Source organism: Phyllobates terribilis, unplaced genomic scaffold (assembly GCF_046119375.1).
Source record: "Phyllobates terribilis strain yellow unplaced genomic scaffold, ASM4611937v1 Scaffold_2__4_contigs__length_985480577, whole genome shotgun sequence".
Classification (NCBI taxonomy): domain Eukaryota; kingdom Metazoa; phylum Chordata; class Amphibia; order Anura; family Dendrobatidae; genus Phyllobates; species Phyllobates terribilis.
In genome coordinates this window covers 185,436,246-185,451,694 of record NW_027362762.1, presented here as the reverse complement: position 1 = coordinate 185,451,694, position 15,449 = coordinate 185,436,246, and the positions used below count along the sequence as shown (strand labels likewise).

The 15,449-nt window shown below is 47.9% G+C and overlaps 1 protein-coding gene across 2 annotated transcripts in view; it reads left to right on the top strand.

The window, feature by feature from the left end:
* Nucleotides 1-7,241: 7,241 nt before the first annotated feature.
* LOC141201219 (retinol dehydrogenase 7-like) overlaps nucleotides 7,242-15,449 on the top strand; it is a 124,319-nt gene continuing 116,111 nt past the window's right edge. For both annotated transcript variants that reach the window (XM_073663358.1, XM_073663359.1), the window contains exons 1-2: nucleotides 7,242-7,331; nucleotides 7,815-7,931. The gene's annotated coding sequence lies outside the window, so the exon portion shown is untranslated. The remainder of the gene's footprint in view (nucleotides 7,332-7,814; nucleotides 7,932-15,449) is intronic.

Sequence of the window (15,449 nt, the reverse complement as noted above, 5' to 3'; positions counted from 1 at the left end):
GGCAGGGACGCTGTTCCCCTCACCTCTCCACTCCGTGCCCGGCGTCCTCCTCCCGCTCTGCTGGCAGCGCGCGCTGCTTCCCGGCCACTGTGCTTAGGGCACGCGCGCCCGTGCTCCCCCTCTCTTAAAGGGGCCGCGCGCGCCGTCCTAAGGAGTCCCCGGCCAATGGCCGGAGGACATCACCATATATAAGGCACCTCCTCCAAAATGGAGGTGCCCGAGCAATGTTGTTGCAAAGCCTTCACTCTGCTTCAGCCCTCAGGTCCCGTTACCAGTTACCTGCCAGTCACCTGCCAGATTCCTGCTTGATACCTGCCTGATATCCGTTTACCTGCTTGCAAGCCTGCGGTCCGACGGTCTGCCTTCCGACACCTGTCAGTCTGTCTATGGACCAGCCTGCCCGCTCACCTGGGAGCGCTCACCTGCTACCTGCCTGCTAGCCTACCTGGATTCTCCGCTGTCACTTGCCGTGACCACCTGCCCGTCCAGAGACTCTTGCCCGCTCACCTGGAGCGCTCACCTGCTACCTGTCTGCTAGCCTACCTGGAGGCTCTGCTGTCACTTGCCGTGACCACCTGCCCATCCAGAGACTCTTGCCTGCTCACCTGGGAGCGCTCACCTGCTACCTGCCTGCTAGCCTACCAGAAGGCTCTGCCGTCACTTGCCGTGACCACCTGCCTGTCCATAGACTTTCGCCCGCTCACCTGGGAGCGCTCACCAGCCACCTGCCTGCTGTCCTTCTACCCAGAGACTGTCCCTGTCACTTGCCGTGAGTACCCGTCCTTCTACTCAGAGACTGTCCCTGTCACTTGCCGTGACTACCTGACCTTCTACACAGAGACTGTCCCTGTCACTTGCCGTGACTACCTGCCCTTCTACCCAGAGACTGTCCCTGTCACTTGCCGTGACTATCTGCCCGTCTTCCCCGGGAGCCACCCGCTTCCTTACAAGGACCGCCCCCTTGTATAGTTGCTCAGAGGTTCCGCCTCCCAGACCCGTTACACCGGTGAATGCATTTGTCACAGTTGAAAGCAATACAAAAGTGCAAAAACGCATAAAAAATGCTACTTGTGAACATAGCCCAAGGTGTGGAGGAGTATTTTTGTTTTTGCCTATTTATTTTACCTTATACACAAGTCTTTACCCTGGAATGGAAGTTCCTTAACATATTTCACAGGAAAGCACTTTCAGTTTCGTTTTTGAATGTTTTCTTGTGAGCCCGTCAAAGTGGCTTAATACCTCTGACCACGTTGTTGACAGCAGTGAACTGGGGGTCAGAAATGCTTCCTGGGGCGATGCCCATGCTGTCCCCATGTCTTTTGAGCACTGTCACTATCGTTTTGGGCACTTTTTAGGCTTTCTACAGACTGCCGGGGGTGCCGCCTCAAAAATGCTTGGGTCTCCCATAGACTAACATTGGGCTCGTTGCTCAGGTCGAGCACCCGAGTATCACGGCGAGCTCGGCCTGAGCTTCGAGCACCCGAGCATTTTAGTGCTCGCTCAACACTAAAGGTCACATTTCAAATGCAAGCAGCTTTAGAGGACTTCCTGGGAGAAATGACAGCTGGAGTAGATATGGCTTCCCAAGTCCTTTCACCAAGCTAAAGAATATGGCTGTGCTGAAATACAACTCACCAACAAGCTGTGGACTGGCTCTGTACCGTCCCTGGCCACATTCACTTAACCATGTGTTTGTGGGTAGGCTGTTCTTCCCAGTAAGTTCACTGAGGAGGGCACGGGTAATGTTGTGGGACCCGTGCTTGTGAAAGTCGGAGACAATATCGGGAGAAATAGTGTCGGCTGGGGACCGAGTATGGACACACGGCCGTCGCCAGCATGAGGTTGTGAAAGGCTTCCGCCTCCATGAGCCTAAAAGGCCACATTTCATTTGAAAGCAGCTTTAGAGGACTTCCTGGGAGAAATGACAGCTGGAGTAGATATGGTTTCCCAAGTCCTTTCACCAAGCTAAAGAATATGACTGTGGTGAAATACAACTCACCAACAAGCTGTGGACTGGCTCTGTACCGTCCTTGGCCACATTCACTTGACCACGTGTTTGTGGGTAGGCAGTTCCTCCCAGTAAGTTCACTGGGGAGGGCACGGGTAATGTTGTGAGACCTGTGCTTGTGGAAGGCAGAAACGATACCGGGAGAAATAGTGGCGGCTGGGGACCGAGTATGGATACCCGCTCGCCACCACCATAAGGTTGTGGACAGCTTCCTCCTACACGAGCCTAAAAGGCCACATTTTAAGTGCATGCAGCTGTCAAAAATTTAGCCTTACAGTATTGCAGCCTGTGGGTGGGTGGCTGGCTGCATACTTGCACTTGCATTCCAAGGAATGGGGTAGGGACAACTGAACGCTGCACAGGGATAAGGATGTAGACGGTGATTGTTGCAAGTCTGCAACGACAAGTGCATGGCGGGAGGCATCTTTGCATTCGCCAAGGATAACTTATGATATGCACACTTTTAGGCAGTGACCTGGGAGTCAGAGATGCTTCCAGGGGTCTTCCCCATGCTGTTCCCATGTCTTTTCAACACTGTATGCAAGTGTCTGATGATGTGTCACACACCACATGGCCAGATAAGGTTGTAAAATGTTATAATGACATTTCCCAGTGAATGCATTTGTCTTGGTTGAAAGCAATGCAAAAGTGCAAAAACGCATCAAAAACGCTACGTGTGAACATAGCTCAAGGCGTGGAGGAACATTTTTGTTTTTATATATTTATTTTGCCTTATATACAAGTCATTACCCTGGAAAGGATGTTCCTTAACATATTTCCCAGTAAAATCCATTTTGTTTTTGTTTTTGTATGTTTTATTGTGAGTCTGTAAAAGTGGCGTAATACCTCTGACAATGTTGTTGACAGAAGTAACCTGAGAGTCAGAAATGCTTCCAGGGGTCTTCCCCATGCTGTTCCCATGTCATTTGAGCACTGTTCCCATCGATTTGGGCAATTTTTAGGCCCTCTGCAGACCGACGGGGGGAGCCACCTGAAAAATGGTCGAGTTTCCCATAGACTTACATTGGTCTCATTGCTCGGGTCGAGCACCCGAGTATTCCAATGTGCTCGACCCGAGCATCAAGCACCCAAGCATTTTAATGCTCGCCCATCACTAGTCAGCAGATAATAAATAGATATATGGATAGATAGATAAATAAATAGATAATAGGTCGATAGAGAGATATATGGATAGCTATATATATAGATAATAGATAGATAATAGATAGATATACAAATAGATTTAAATATGTGATATATATAATCTGTGCTTTGCATTTGTACCTTACTGTTCATGTAATTTATTAATAAATGAGTACATTTCTGGGAAAAAAATGGCATGGTGTCCCTCCGTAATTCTAATAACCAGCAGAGTGAAAGCGGACCGCTGGGGTGGATGTTTTTATCCTGGGAAGGGGGTAATACCCATGAAGCTTCCCAGGCTACTAATTTCAACCCCCAGCTGTATACATAGCCTTTACTGGCTATTAAAAAGGGGGGATCCCCCCAAAAAAATACATTGGGTCCCCCTATTTTAACAGCTAGCAAAGGCTATTGCAGACAGCTGGGGGCTGATATTAATAACCTAGGAAAGGGCCATGAATATTGGCCCCCTCCGAGGCTAGAAATAGGAGCCCTCAGTCGCCCCAGAAATGGCGCATCCATAGGATGCGCCAGTTCTGGCACTTGGCCTCACTCTACCCACTGCCCTGTAGCAGTCTCAGTAGGGTTATAAGTTTGGGGTTGATATCAGCTTATAATGCCAGCTGATATCAAGCCCAGGTTAGTAATGTAAAGGTGTCTATAAGACGCCCCCATTACTAACCCCACAGTGATGGTAAAATGTAAAATAAAAACACCCACACTCAGAATAAAATATTTTATTTGAAATAAAACAGACACCTTTTATTGTTCTAAATTAAACCATACTTATCACGCCTGTTCCAGCTGAAGCCAACGATCTCCTGTAATAAAAATAAAATAATAAACCAACTTCATCCTTACCTTTCCAACGCAGTCCAAATAACGAGGGTTCCACGAAGATCCCATGAACACAACAGATACATTGTATGTGACTGCTCTGTTCATTTGCCGGCAATACACTGACTCAGTGTATTGCCGGCAAAGGAGGTTAGCGCATGCGCAGTGAGTATTTTCCCACGCATGCAATGAGTTGAGTTCAATTCAATGGCAAGCGTGGGAAAATACTTACTGTGCATGCGCAGATGCAGGCAATACACTGAGTCAGTGTATTCCCGGCTTCTTAACAGAGTGGTCACATTTTACAATGGACCCTCGTTATTTGGACTGCGTCGGAAAGGTAAGAATGAGGTTGGTTTATTATTTTACTTTTATTACAGGTGATCGTTGGCTTCGGGGATTAGGTGTAATGTGAGTATATGGCGTTTTTTGTTTGTTTTTTTTGCAGGGGCGGCGTACATCGGGGACAAGGTGTAGGTGAGTATAATGTGTTTTAGTTTTATTTTCATATTTTTTTATTAATTTTAACATTTATTTTTTTACATTCAGCACAGCACAGGCACCGGTGGATGGGAGACTACTGCTCCCATCCAGCGACGCCTGTGCCCGCTGTTTCCTATGGCAGGAGGCGCTGGCTGATGGTGGTAGTAGTATCATCAGCCGGCGCCTCTGACCCACGGTAAGCTTTTCACCGTGGGTCACTGTCACAGCTGTGGACAGCGCTCCTCTGCGGTAATGCAATTACTGCCGATCAGAGCCTGTGTTTCCTGCGCTGTCATGCAAGTTACAGCTCGGGAAACACCTGAACCCAAAACCGAGCCTGAACAGTAACACAGACTTCCAGAGGAAGTCAGTGTTCGGGGTCCGTGACCGAACAGTAGGTGTTCGGTACGGACGCCAAACTTTACTGTTCGGTTTCGCCCAACACTAGTCATACTAGGTCTTATTTTTGGTGTAGGTCTTATTTTTGGGAAGCACGGTATTTAATGGGAACCTGTCAGGTTCATTATCACTACTAACATACAGATATGCAGCCTACAAAATTGGAGTAATTTCCCAAATCAAATGTAAATCCATATTGATATATAAAAAACACTTTATTTCATAGATAAGATAAAATCACATAACAAAGTTAAAAAAAAATAGATCTTATGAGGTAAGGATACACACAAGTGCAGAGCAGCAATAAATAAGTGGGTCTTAGGGGAACAACTGGCTGACCCTATTCAACTGTAGCATATCATAGTCTATAGTACATGTGTACAGTAAAAAAGTAGCAAGAAACATTGTGTGAAGTTAAAATGGTCTCCCCAAGGTAGATACCTCCACACAGAGAGAAGCAATCATAGAGAGTCACTGAAAGAAGTTGAACAGGCAGAAATAGCGATCACAAGTAGAACCAGAGTGCTCACCCATAAGGTACAAAAATTACCACTAAGCCACTCTGCAGCCCCGACGCGCGTTTCGCGTGGCTTCTTCGGGGGGCGGTGGTTGTGGAACAAATACGCACCATTTTATCTCCTGCACAGACTGAATGATTACTGCAGCGCATGCGGAGTGGCAGGACGTCCCCCCGCACCGCGTCACATCCGGCCAGTTTCCCGACGGAACCATGGGCAGGGACGTGCAACTAGTGACGTCACCATCCACAGCCCCGACGTACGGAAGCCCGACGGGACGCGGCCGGAGCAGGACGGCACTGCGCATGCGTGGCTCAGCGGCAGCCATGACAAGTAAGGGATGAAGTGAGGGCACAGAGATACAACTAAATGTATGTAACAAAGCACAGTATACAAGAGAGGGAAAACAGTGAATCAATAAGAAAACGACTGTCACCCTAAGCGGGAGAGATACCAGTACAGTATAAACATATATACAGATGCAAAGTCAATACAGATACAATAATGTCGTTCCATTGAATCATTGAAATCTTGTATATGGTGATTGATTCCTGATTGATGAGATCGTTACATCCCTAGAGTGTCCAGTAGTTCCATGAAGTAGTCGAGGCATATAAATGGTGATAAGAAGATGCAAAGCTATGAAGGAAAAATGTTCAACATAAACAAAAGAAGTTAAAATCCACATAAAAAAACAAGGGAAAAGATATCTCTATAAGAATGATGAAAAACTGTTAATTTCGTTCAAACCACCAGGGGTCACCGTGTCCAGGATAGCAATCCAGCGGCACTCAAGCTGCGCCAAAGTACGCTTGTAGTTACCCCCTCTCGTGCCCAAATGTACCATGTCAATACCCCTAAATATAAGGGATGAGGGATCACAATTATGGCGCAGCCTGAAGTGCCGCGGGATAGTCTTGAGTGTTGAGACGTCAGAGATATCCCGCGCAGCAATCACGTCTCTGATATGTTCCCTAACACGCACCCGAAATTCACGGGAAGTAAGTCCCACATAACTAAGATTACATGGACAGGTAGCCATATATACAATGTGTGTAGAGCTGCAAGAAATATAGTGCGTGATTTTAAACTCTTGGCCATTATTGGCGAAGAATGATTTAGTACGAATTATATTTCTGCACGCCATACAAGATCCACATGGGTAACATCCCCATCTTTTTTTGTTGACCATCCCAAAGGGAGCAGGAGTGGGGGCAACATAATGACTCCTGACTAACGAGTCTCTCAGACTTTTACCCCTCCGGGCCGTCATTAATGGTCTATCAGGCAGAATCTTATTGAGTGTAGGTTCGGTTTTAAGAATTGACCAATGTTTATTGAGGATTCCTCGTATCGCATGCCAATGACTATTATATGTCGATATGAACCTAATGGGGGGATCCTTCTCTGGTAACTTTTTGACGCTAGTTAGAAGGAGATCACGCGGATTTGGGAAATTACTCCAATTTTGTAGGCTGCATATTTAACTTGGGAGTACCCTGACTACAGTGATGCTATATATCCATACAGTTCGGTCTGTCTATTTATTCTACTGAATGTATGACACGTGGAAAAAAAATTAACTTTTAACACAGCGTCAAAAACTCACCAAAAACTCATTGTGGGCACACAGCCTTATTCATTGCCCTATTATCTATAATACATGGTGTACTGTAAAAAGTAAAACACATCATTTTAAATCATGATGCAACAAAAAACTTTTTTTGAGTATAATTAACATATATTTTTTGAAAAATGTCACTGCAGTTTTTCATATAGATTTTCTGAGCCATAGGTCAAATGCTATGAGTCAAGCCGCCCTACTTATATTTATTGGACTGAAGAATGTATGTGAGGTACACCCACAACCCTAAAGCTATCTGACTCATCCATTTATTAAGCAAACTACTAACAATTTTTTCTATAACTTATGATGCAGGCAGGTGAGTATCATCGCTCCTAAGCTTCACAGGACTTAAAAAAGAAGAAAAAGTCCAGCAACGCAGAAAAATCTTATTACTAAAATCCCTTTAATGCATCAATTAGGGCACAGACAGACGGCCGTATTTCTAGTGCTCGGATCCCATAGCAATCCTCGGACTGACCTTCGGCTCTCCTGACCTGAGCTTGACAGCTGCATAGAAATACATCATGCTGTCACGTTCAGGTCAGGAGAGGCGCCGGACCAGTCCGTGCAGTACGATGCGATCCTCAAATGAGAAATACGGCCCTCTTGTGCGCCCTTAGGAGATATATGACAGTGACTTGTATATACTGCTTAACTGAAGGAATAAAGGAATTTTACCATGCAAATAAGATCCTTCTGCGTTGCTGGACTTTGACTGCTTTGTTTCATTTAGTGTTTGTGCTTCCTATACATCCAAAGCACGCATCTGATGGATACATCTCTTTGCTTGTCTGCACAGGGTTTTGGAGCTGGTAAGGATGTGAGAAAGCTGAAGGGACTTGGAACTCAAAATCAGAAGACTTTATCTTTCAAGCAGCGTTGGATATTAGTCCACAATAGTGCAGACAACAAAGGGGTAAGTATATAGCCATATATTTAAATCGAAGCTAACATTATTGTCTTTTGAAACATTATGCATGTTCTTTAGAATAGTTGTATTAAAATATAATTTTTTTTTTTTTAATTAACATAAATTCAAATTTTTCATTAGTTACATTTAAATGACACTTTTTTTAATTGACTTAGGTTTTGTTCACATAATGGCTTTCAACAGACCTCAATGAGTTTGGGAATGTGTACAAGTTTAGTATTTGCAGCAGATTTTTTTCTGGAAAAATGCTGAGTAAAATATAAACGTTTTAATGTGTTTTTAGTTATTTTCTATTCATTTCAATGGGTGAAAAAAATGCTACAAAAATACTGAAAGAATTGACATGCTGCAAATTTGAAAAAACACGTTGAGGTTAAAGGGAATCTGTCACCAGGTTTTTGCCACCTACCCTGAGAGCAGCATAATTTAGAGGCAGAGACACTGATTCCAGTGATGTGTCACTTACTGAGCTGCTTGCTGTTGTTTTAATAAAAAGCACAGTTTTATCAGCAGGAGAATATCTCTAGAGGACTAGCAAACCTGCTGAAATATAGGCTTCCATATTCATGAACTCTGTATAACCCCCGTCTCCACCACTGATTGGCAGCTTTCTGTCTATGTACAGTGGACACATAAAGCTGCCAATCAGTGGTGCGGGCAGGGTTATACAGAACTCAGTATTCAGAGAACTGCTAGATCTGCAGCAGAAAAAACACTGATTTTAACAGAATGACAGCAAGCAGCTCAGTAAGTGACACATCGCTGGAATCGCACCATTCAGCTCTCTATGATGTGATAGCAAAAACTTAAGTGCCCAAGATAAGTTTTTGATGAGGATTTGACTGCGTATTTTCGCTGTGTACAAAAGACAGTGACTTTGAGTTACAGCAAAGTAGATGGGATTTATACACAACATGTCAATTTCTCTTGTGAGTACGATGAGTTTTATGTGCGGATTTTCCCCATAGAGTTGCATTAGATGCGTAAAAAGCTGCGGGTAAGAAATGTGTATACTTTTTTAGCACATGACTGTATCAATAAAGCTTTGTCAAAAACCAAGTACCAGGAATGATCAAAAACAAAACAGCTTTATTTAAAGAAAAAAAATGCTAAAAAATAACCAAAAAAGGCAATAAAAACGCCCTAAAAAACTCAATGAAAAAAGATCAAGTAACCTAATTTAACTACAGTAATTAATGCAGAAAATCTGTAACATCAAAAACTCAGAAAATACTTATCATGGTAATGTAGCCAGCGGCTGTGTTCCATGATGAGTTTTTGGTAAGTGTTTGACACTGTGTATTTTAAGGCTATGTGAACACGTTCAGTATTTGGCGAGTTTTTTACCTCAGTATTTGTAAGCCAAAACCACGAGTGGGTAAAAAAATGCAGAAGTGGTGATGTGTTTCTATTAGAGTTCGCTCACACTTGCATATATTGGTCCCATTTTAATCCAGGAGAGTGGGATGATTTTTCCTCACTTGTCATCCATGTGCTGTCTGTATACAATCCGTTTTTTTCCTCAGAAGCTATTACTCTTTTACAGGACCAATCCGTTTATTTTATCTGTTTTCACTTGTCTGATTTATGCGCAAGTGTGAGCAAACCCTTATATTTTTCCTCTGACTGTTCCACTACTGTTTTTTGTCTTACAAATACTGAGGTAAAAAACTCACCAAATACTCAATGTGTGCACATGGTTGCGTCAAAAATGCAATATATTACAGTTCCAGGAAAGTGGATGGGATTTATAGAGATCTAATGTGAGCCCCTGATATATCCATAAGAGGGGCACTTGGGATCACGTGGACCCTCCTGTCATTTAATTAGTATATGGTAGTTTCTTTTGTGTTGTTCTGTAAGGTGCCCCAGCGAGGTGGTCGTGGGTGAGTTGTAGCCCCTGCTTGCTTTGACACCCTACAGACAATTTGTGTCCTCCCTCTGATGTGTGGCTGGGTATGTGACATTCTTCACTTACTTCAAACCATCCGATCGTGGCTGTCTCCAGGCATTTCTCTTCTGGGACCAGGGCAGCAATAAATTCAGAGGACACGAGGTTCTTAACCATAACTGGGATTTTACTTGGGGGAGAAGAGTATATACAGTATTTACAGTCAGGTACATTGGATAAGGCCCAACACCTTTTCATCTCCCATACAGGTGCTAGAAACATCTTCAGCCCTGGTGCTCTTTTTAGGTGAAGCATCTCTCTAACTCTATTCTCTAGCTGAAGAGAAGTTTCCTCACCAGAGACAGTGTATCCAGATCCTATATCACCCTCACGGCTTAGCCTGGAGTCCTATCTTCCTCTGCTACCTGCAGACTAGACGTGCCCCGGGTCCTCAATACCGCCGTTGAGTTTCTCTGGCCGGCTAATGGGACTCCTGCGTGAGGAGATATTTACACTGTTGATCCGCTGTCTGAGGGTAGGGAGCCCCCGTCTACCCTAGCAGCCAATTTCCCTGGCTGTACGCCCGTAAGGCTTCCTGTCACAACTCTGACAAGACTCCAACTGACACCGTCTGGGAAATTCTCCAGATGTTACCTAGGATGCCCCGCCCCTTGCGGCAGTTAAGTCCTCACCGTCTTTCTGGTAACAGGGTCTCGCTAACAGCTGCGCCCGACAGTGGCCGATTAAAAGTACTACAGCCCCACAAGGAAATATGTCAAACTAAACCCCAGATATACTCCACGCCTGGCCAAAACACTGCATTCCCCCCTCTACTCTACTGACTGTACCACTGAAGCTAACCCCTTAACTTGACCTAACAGCAGTTCAGAGAGATCTAACTATGGGAACATGTTATTTTAACTACTTCAGTGCCAGGTTACACCCTTCCTCACTATTACATTCCCCTACACTTTAATGATGGTCGTCCTCGACTATACCAGGCAACCAACACACGTTAACATTTATAACATCTTATCACATTACTAAAACATTTTAGTACAAGACTGGTCCTGAAGTCTTCTTCTTGGGTGGGAGACCAGCCCTTTTCGGGTAAGGGCCCCGGAACAGCAATTCAGACAGTCCATTGTCATAACATTCAACTTTGCTCAGAAGTACCGATCCTTCTTGGTAAGGACCCCAGAAACACAGTGTCCATGTCCATATTATTAAGACAGGTAAACACACCAATAGCCCTCAATCTCCTTCAAGGGCTGCATTCTGAGGCACACGGTCACAGGGAACACCCCATGAGTCTCTTTCTTCTTGGCCTTAGAGGGGGTCATCAATTCTTCCGGCTAGGCCGCAAGTCTCTTAGGATTAGAGGATATCCATCCTCAACGTGTGCCTCAGTGCTGCAAATTTCAGCAGAAAAAGGTGCAAACCAACCTTCAGCTGTCTGCTGCTACTACATGCCTGCCTGGACTCAAGAGTATCTTAAACAGTCCCTCCGATTCCTTTTAGGAGAAACAAACAGGCCTTCTGGCCACGAAGGTAAAGCAACAATCCCTCGGATTATTTATGTAAAACAGTTCTCAACTTGAAAAACAGGGCAGTTTGCCCTTAGCAGACATTTTCACAGTCGCCTTACATAAGCAGTGTGAGACGGGTCCCTGCAAAACTTTTGCAATGGGGCTGGTTAGCCCTAGGCCTTCTCCCCTTCACTTTTTCTTCTCGACCTCCCTCTGCTCCTTCAGAAGGGTGTTTCTCTCCATCCCCAGGGTTGGTTGGGAAGCTTACTGGGCCTGGGGTGTCCCTTCGCTGAAGTAGCACTCCCACAGCCCACTTGAGTGGGACCATAGCTGGTCACTCTAAAGTTCTGGACCACCTGGCCCGCGCTTACTCCACGCCGCTGTTCTCCGGGCAGCTTACAATGCTCAAATGGAGCCATCTCTTCCAGTTCCTGAGCCTGCCACAGCCCCGCTTTTCACTGGGTAGGGTCCACCCCAACTCACAAAAGCTCGGTTTGTCAGTCTTAGCAATTCCCATTTGTGTCTTCTTTGGCACACTCTGATCACCCCAGCAGTCCATATGGTACTCACGGACCACCGGAGTTGTCTGCATGGACTCTCCACGGCCTCGCTCCACCGCTTTTGGGCCTTCATCGCTGCCTCAATGCCAGGGGTTTTCTCTCCCCGAGCAGAGGGCATCTCCTCCTCTGTGTCCATTTCTTCCTTGTTAATTTCCATAGGCCGGCAGACATGGGGCACACTCGAGTCTCGTCCGCCATGTGCCATAATCACTCGGGGCTTTCCACTCAGCTTCTCACCTCTCATGCATTGAGAAGAAAATGGCGCTTGTTGCGCCCTGATGATGCACTTTCTGCGAGTCTGACTTTGCCTCTTCCTAGGCCGAATTTCTGATGTGACCGCCGCGTCACGCATCACTTTAAGCGGCTCCGCCTTCAGCCGCGCCTCCTTCCTAGGCGCACTGATATTCACTGGACCGGACTTCACTCTGTGCCGCGCCCTCTTCTTTACTGGACGTCCCATCCTGGGACGTATATTTACTGCTGGGCCCATAGGCGGATTATAATGAGGGCAATCCGGGCAACCGCCCGGGGCCCCGAGCCTGCAGGGGGCCCGCGGCTCCGGGCGGGGTGTCTAATGCCGGATTGCCCTCATTATATGTGCAGGCCGCAGCGGCACATACCAGTAGCAGTGGCGGGAGGGGGGGCCCCGGACCGCTCCCCCAGCAGCGGCCACCGCTACTTCTTCATCGGCCGGGCCAGCACTGCAGCAGTTAACTTCCCTATGCTGGCCCGGCCGCGTCACTGCTAGGAGACATGGCCCTGGGCGCGGCCGTGTCTCCTAGCTGTGACGTCATGCTACTTACCACCGGAGAGGAGAGAGAGCAGGCAGGAGGAATGGAGCCGGGGGATGGTGAGTGTGTGTGTGTGTGTCTGTGTGGGCAGGTGTGTGTGTGTGTGGGCAGATGTGTGTGTGTGTGGGCAGATGTCTGTGTGGGCAGGTGTGTGTGTGTGTGTGTGGGCAGGTGTGTGTGTGGGCAGGTGTGTGTGTGGGCAGGTGTGTGTGTGTGGGCAGGTGTGTGTGTGTGTCTGTGTGGGCAGGTGTGTGTGTGTGTGTGGGCAGGTGTGTGTGTGTGGGCAGGTGTGTGTGTGTGTCTGTGTGGGCAGGTGTGTGTGTGTGTGGGCAGGTGTGTGTGTGTGGGCAGGTGTGTGTGACGCGCCCCCTGGGACATATTCCTTTTTGAGGGGAATACCCGGCACCGGATCAGATGGGGGGTTGTAGTCTCCGAGCGGCTGTGACCCGGTCCCGTGCCCAGGGCGTCAAGCTAAGTGTTATGTGGCAGTCCTACAGATGTTATTAAAGTTCTTTTGTGTCGACTACGCCACCCGTTGTGATGCGGTCACTGTGGCCGCCGCTGCAGCAGGGTCCGCTGAGGCTGATGGTGGATGTGCAGCTTGGTGGGATAACCCCCAACGGGAGGGGTATAGCCTCAGAGGGGACAGGCGCAGAGGATGGGGGTTGTGGTGGTGCGGTGCAGCCGGCAATGAAGACAGACTCGGGTTGTGCAGTTAAGGGAGTTTACTTACTGCTGATGTTTCGGTCACTCCAGCTGCTAGTGACCACCCGAGCCGTGCTGCGTCCACCAGGTCCTGGATCCAGCCAACCCCCAAACAAGTCCGGAGCGTGGCCCTGAGCTCTCCCTCTGTCCTTTCTTCAGCCGTCCCCACCAGTGATTCACCTAGGTCCAGCTCCCTCGGGCCTTCTTTTGGGACACCCTTGGCCCTGGGTTCCCTGACCCTGCATGTGGTGTGCCTTCGGGGTGAATGTGGTGGGTGACCGTGACAGACACTGCCCACGGTCTCCGGTCTCTGGCTGGGGAATGTCTTTGCCCCCACCAGCTTGGGTTCCGGTACCCTCTTGCTGACTCCTCACCCGGTGCTCTAATTTGGGTTCTTGGGTCCCTTCAGTCTTCCCCCTCTGGGTCTTTCTCTGCTCCACTCTCTCTCTCTCCAGGGCTGCTGTTTCCTTCTCTCTCCTCTCCAACTGACTTGTTCTCAGCGTCTGACCCTGATCTAAGTTGGTGCCCTCCTTATATATCCCTCTATGTGTGAGCTCAGGTGACCAGCACCCAATGAGCTCCTATCACTACCCAGACTGCTCCCCCTATCTGCCCCTACACTACATGGGATGTACCACCCCCCTCCCACTCCAGCCAGGAACAGGCTCGGTTGTACCTGCACATTTCTAAGTGGGAGTACCGTCGGCCTGCTCCTCTGGAATGGGATGTATGTAGTGCATGCAGTCTATCTGAGCTCAGTTCCACACTCCTTCCTTACCCGGGAGTGGAATATCACACCTCTGGGTTGAGGTGCAATACCCCTGTAGCAGCCGAATCCTCAGGGTGCTACATTCCCCCCTGGTAAATCACAGCACGTCCTCGGGCTGTAAGACATAAAACACCAAAACATACAAAAATTTTTTCATAAACATATAAAACATATAAACATTATATATATATAAAACTTTTTATATAAACATTCTCGTAGACTTCTCTTGTCTCTGGTTCCTCCTCCGGACACTGTGCAACGTGTGTCCGGGAAAAGTGCGACAGTCTCTTAGAAAAAACTGGTTTTCCATAAAACCGGTAGGGGGCGCTTTAGGAAGCGCAACTATATACAGGGAAAGTTGAAAGTTGGCCGCTCTCAGTCCTCGGCCAGGTAGAGGGAAGGGAATGGCTGCTCACAGTCCTCAGCCTGTAGGATGAAGGGGTTAACGGGTAAAACAGTTCACTGGTCCCAACGGGGACTATTTTAGCAGCAGCAACAGTTTCAGTTTCTATATACCCCGATTGGGTAACTATTTACAGCTCCTGCTCTGCCGCACTCAACGGCGTCTTCCTCCTGCTCTTTGCTTATAGCTGGTTGTTACTTCAGACCCGTCCGGGTCCTCTTGCTCCTCCTCCTCGCACCGCAACTCCTCCTCCGTCAGGCGGTGTACGTGGAGGGCGTAAGGTCCTTTGGCACACTTGTGCCGGGTGAAAGTGACCTCGTCTCCGACGTAGAGGTCACGGCCTTTGTGACCTTCCGGCAGGTGGGACTCGACGTCTCTGCGGGTCACAAAAACGTCACCGCGGTTGTTACGGTCCCGAATAAAGCCCCACCCATGCTGCGGGTTGAACTTTATCACTGTCCCGATGGTGCGGGGACAATGCGCTGCACGGGGGTTCCTCCTAGTCCGGCTCTTCTGCTCCGCGCTCTGGATTTGGGCCTGTTGTTCTCTGACCCGCCTCTCCTCCCGTTCTCTCTTAAACTCTGCCAGCTGTTGACGGCAACACTCTGTACGTTCAGCTGCGGCTGCCCGAGTTTCTCCGGTGAACCCCATCAAATCTTCTCCCGTGGGGTCCCACACGAATTGGGCTTCTGCTAGAGGAGGCGAGACCCGAGCCACGGGCTTCGGAGCCGGAATTAGGGGCTCACACAAGGGCCCTAGTCTTTGCTGCCGCTCCAGCTCAGGGTACCCTTCGGGCCAGATGAAGGGCCGCCCGTCCGGCCATGTGAGCTGGCCGAAGAGGTCCTCCCCCAGGTG